General features: G+C 38.5%; 1 long non-coding RNA gene across 1 annotated transcript in view; it reads left to right on the top strand.

Annotated features, from left to right (window-relative positions):
- The window catches only part of LOC111726497, a 7,681-nt gene extending 3,474 nt beyond the window's left edge, over positions 1 to 4,207 (top strand). The window contains exons 2-3 of the long non-coding RNA XR_002774261.1: positions 689 to 888; positions 4,039 to 4,207. This is a non-coding gene — a long non-coding RNA (uncharacterized LOC111726497). The remainder of the gene's footprint in view (positions 1 to 688; positions 889 to 4,038) is intronic.
- The last annotated feature ends 922 nt before the right edge of the window (positions 4,208 to 5,129 follow it).

Genomic DNA, 5,129 nt, shown 5'->3' with positions numbered 1-5,129 from the left:
CGAGCTGGGGATTCGAACCCGCCACCTTAGGTGTATGTGGCTGGCGCCTTAGCCGCTTGAGCCACAAGTGCCGAGCCAGCCCTTCAGTATATTTTCAGCTGTTTCTTTACAGAAGGGATTTGGTCCAAATGTTTCTGTTATACAGTAGAACATTTTTCTTCTTAATATTCTTTGTAAGATATTTCTCTTGTTTTTTTTTTTTTTCTCTTTGTACATGTATATGTCTGTGACTGATGATACTTGCTTTTTTATCTTTCTTCAGCATCTGTTATTTCCAGGGGGTTTGTGTGTGGAAGACTTCCAGACCGTATTCTCATGTTAGCTGGAATTATCTTGAGGACTCAGAATTTTGTAAATGAGTTTGTCTAGTCTTTAGTTTTCCCAAGTTAAGGAGAATAGACCCTATGGAGATTTTCACAATGCCAAATCTCTACTTAAGTTTCTGCAGGAAAGACTTCTTTCTGTGGATATGGCTAATCTGTATAATTCCTTGTTTATTGCCATCCTTTTAATTTTTGGAAGTAAACCGGGTCCAGAGCATCCCATTTCCATTGTTTCTAAGAAGGCATTTGGAGGTTGCACCTCAGAGATGCCTGTCTTCTAAGAGTGTGATTTTGTTCACTCTTTTTGAGGTGTTTTTTCTCCTGTCCCTTTTGCATACATCCTCACTTGATCTCCCCTCTTACAGGAACCTTTAACTTACTTGTTGGGCATCTAGTCGACCCCAACCTGGAATGGTGGTCAGATGGCACTGGGGAAATCACAAAACTTACACCAAACTTGGTGCATAAAACCAGAAGCCTGTAAGGGCACACACTGTTTCACGTCCCTGGTGGCAGCAGGAAAACAACGTAGCACCTGTCCTGTTTACTGGAATCTTTTTATTGGGTACGTAACAGAATATAGGTACAAGGATACACAGCAGTCAGTAGTCAGCACTCAAGGTTAAGAATGAGGCAGGGGAGATTGCAGCCCTCAGGAAAGTTGTTTAAAGAGAAAGCAAAGACATGGATGGGATATTGGAACATCTGAAGTGGCCAGATAACAGTGCCAACAAAAGAGAGGGGGGAGAGCAAGTCTCATCTCCCGACACAGACATCTCAGCTTCTCTAGCATAAGCTACTAGTTGATGGCCTCAGCTCACCTGCACTGCTGATTTCCCCACGCAGGCATAGTCACATAGACATTCCCTAGTTGGAAGGTCTGTGAGGCATTCAGCCTGTCTACCTCCCACACTTACTTTTTAGTGTATGGTTTTAGTACTACTTTTGCCAAAAAATGGTGTTTATGTTACTATCTCTCTTTCTCTGTGCAAGGTGATTTCCTGAAAGAAAGTGAGGAAATATATCATCTTCATTTTTGTTGCCAACTCATTTGAGATACTATATTCAACAATATAGAAGTTATCTCTATTTGTTTATGCTAATGACAGATTATTAAAGCTCCATTTAAATTTCTGTTTGTTTTTGCCTGTTTAAGAAACTCTCAATTATATCTCTGACATCTCACGCTTCATCACAATTATATTTTGGTTTTCTTAACTAGTCAAACATTCAGGCCTAAAATATATAATAAATTGTAGTAACATGGTAGCTATATTTAATTGTAACAAATTATATTTCAACTGTTTGAGGAAAAATCTCCCTTGAGACTGCAGATTTAAAGCCTGTATTTCATGTCTTAATATATCAATACTCCTAGAATACTTGTTTTCTGGACATCTTGCAGGCTAATAGTTTATTTTAACTGCATTACCATCTTATGCAGAAACATTTGGACAATTATGTAAATGTATAATTGTCCAAACGTTACTTACTGCATTTTGTCCTATTTTATAAAGGTCAATGAGAAAAGAAGTCAGGTGCTAAACTAGTGATTTAGAGGAAGTATATAAAGTCCCAGTTTAAAAATTAAGCTTTCTGAAGCTTGAGACCAAAAGAATCTGGCCTGATGTGAGAAGAAATTGAGGTATAATGTAAGGCAAAGGCAGGAGAAGGTAAGGAAACACAATATCTGACATCACGTCCTATTCATTTTCATCTCTGGGATAGAAATTTAGCTTTTTAGAATAAGGAACGTCTTCTGGATTTCTTTTTTATGTAGGAGAACACAGTTCTGGGTTGGTTCTGTTCTACTGTTAAGCCCTCTAAAATTCTGTTATTATTTCATCTGTTAATCAGGAACACCAGTGATTAGCAGATTTTTATTTTGTCTTCAAGTGCTGCAATTTTATTTTTTCTCAGTTTACTTTTAAGAGTCATGCACTTTTTATTAGTCTGATATATTTACACTGAACAAGGAGAATTCCAGAAATAGCCATGGGTACCAAGATGCTGAGAAAAGCTTATTAGTTCTAGCTTAAAAGTATTCACAGGGGCTGATTAGGCCTAATGTATGTTCCAGATAAAATATAAAGGATGTGCACCACATTTGAAAATCATGGGCCTAAACTTTAGCTTTATGATTTAATTTAACATTTTTCAAAGAGCTTCTTCTACCCTCATAGTATCATACATCCGTAACAGGTAAATGAGCTCAGAACTTACTCAAATTAGGAGATGGGAATAGAGTGGTGAAAGAACTGAGGCTGATACTACTAAATAAGCAATTAAAAACAGCAGACTTCACTAATCAGTGAGTATCTCTCCTTTGTGACGCCTCAAGCCATAGAAACCGTATCTTTGAAAAGCTCTTTTGTATCAGAAAGGGCCCTTTTTACTCCTTTAAAGGACTGGATTGTTGTTGGGGAGGGTGAACCTTTTAGCTTTTGGAGGCAGAATTGATGGGGAATTTAAAGACGTCATGTACAATGTCAAAGACAGAGATGAAGAGCTTCAAGTGAGCTGGACACCCTCTCTTGACAGATCCTATATGGCTGGATTGAAAGCAATCTTCAAAATATAAATTTTAATTTTATCTATTGGAAATAATTTTATGAATGACAGTTACAGTCATGGTTGTTTTCATGCCTCTTGAGCAATTGTTTATTAGTTACATTTAGTGATTTAATTTTTCTATTAGATGACATGATAATTGCACCTTTGGAAAAGTAATTGTGCATGTTTTTATTTGTGACAGTATGAAGAAAAAACTATGTAAATGAAACTAGATTTCACTAATGTGCTTATGGATGCTTAATCAATGTCTCAATTCTTTTAAATAAGAACTGTATTAAAAATGGGAAGTGTTTAGTGGGATTTCAGGATAATGAACAGAAGACCATAATTCAAAATAAGTTCCTCTTAATCTTCTGAAGAAGGCAGGAAGTCTTCTAAGCCACTGACACTGCCTGTTAAAATCACCTGGGAAGCACTAAACTAATGCCCATGTCTATTTAGGAATTTCACCTGGGCATCAGTGCCTTTAAAAGCTTGTAGGTAATTTTAATGGGCATCAGTGTTTGGAACCACTGAACAACACTTATCTTTAAGCAGACTCATCTACTAAGCCCCATACTGGTAAAAATGAGATAGGAAAAAATTCATCCCATAATTGAAGTGAGTTTTTTTGCATAAGGAGTTTACATTGCACTAGGAAGGATTAAAGTGAAACAAAAACTTGGAAAAAGTGGCATCGTTAAGAGGTAACTAATAGAATCTGTTATAAAGGTGCTCTGAGGCTGGGCGCTCAGTGGTTAAAGAGCCAGCCTCATACACTGGGGCTGGTGAGTTCCAACCCAGCCTGGGCCTGATTAAACAAACAAACAAAACAAAAAAGTGCTCTGAGAAGAAGGAACTCATGGAGGAGTAATCCTGAGGGATAGATAAGCTGGGACTCAGTCTGGGCTTCTAAGTGTGGGTGCTATGGTAGCCAGCCTCTAGGACAACCCCCAGCAAGCTCCACCTCCTGCTGTCCCATCCCTGTGGGTCAGATCTTGTTCTCTCTCTCTCTCTTTCCAGATATATATATCTGGAAGAAGCCAGATGTGAGGACACTGAGGCGGTTTATGGAGAGGCCTGAGTAGTGAGGAATGGAGGTGTTGGCCGATAGCCAGTGCCCCCATGTGAGTGACCCCCTAAGTGGATCCTTTCATGCCAGGCAAGTCTTGAGATGACGGCAGTGTCACCTGGCAGCGTGATTCCACCTCAGGAGAGACCTTGCGCCAGGACAATGCAGATCAAGGACGGAAGACAAAGCACTGGGCAGAACGTAATGAGCAAAGGAGTGATGTGGAGCTGGAATGCAGTGTTGTAGTATTCCGGCTGGAAACAGGCATGTTGGCCAAGAACGGGGCGTGCCGAGGGGAGAGGGAGGGAAGACATCAAGGATAATGAAAACTACTGAATGCTTAATGGGAGAGGGAACAAGGAGCCACTGGGCATTTGTTTATTTCTCCTCTAAAAATGTTGGCAACATTTTTTTCAAAACACCATAATTCAAATACAAAAGGGAAACTACTGTTTATAAATCAGCAAGAGAAAAATCAGACCATCGATTTGTATTAGAAAGGACGAGTACCCTCTTATGAAAAATGTCAAGGGGGATGAGCTCCTTGGAGCAAAAGGTTTGAGTAGAATAGGAGATTGGGTATATGAGGTAAAATTCATCAATCACTCGTGCACACTGAAACCAACAACAAATTTATATATCATAAATCTGTAACAGCCTGATCTTTAATCTAAAAACATCATAAGTAAATATTAGAAAAAAACTCTTTTTTTACTAAGACATGATTTCAATATTGGTTCAAATTGATCTCAAATATATTTATTAATATTGAAACTTGATCACAGTAGCAAACATTAATTGGGTGCCTTATACATTTTCACACACTTATGTCCTACAAAGCATATAAATACTACGTTGAAAGCCCAAGGGCAACAGTTTTTTTTTCCTGATGTACAAGGAGCAGGAAAGAAATTTATGAATGAAAGTTCACCAGGTGTCAGCACAAGCTGATAGCTTTCTTTTAGCTGTTGGAATGTTTTCCTAAGGAATTTTGCCATAGGCAAGTCTCTGCTTTTAGAATAAATCAGAGCAAACCCAGTTTTATCAGTGCTTTGCTTTTGGCTAGCTGTTTATTTTGCAAGTAAAACTCAAAATCAACAGTTGGGTCTAGGGTGAACATTAAAAAAATTGTGACCACCCTGCAGGGGCTCCATGAACCCACCTTTGCTGAGTAATTTATT

This window comes from Otolemur garnettii, unplaced genomic scaffold (genome assembly GCF_000181295.1).
Source record: "Otolemur garnettii isolate 467f Iridium unplaced genomic scaffold, OtoGar3 scaffold00068, whole genome shotgun sequence".
Taxonomy (NCBI): Eukaryota; Metazoa; Chordata; class Mammalia; order Primates; family Galagidae; genus Otolemur; species Otolemur garnettii.
Note: the sequence above shows the minus strand (reverse complement) of the source record. Positions and strands in the feature narration are given on the sequence as shown.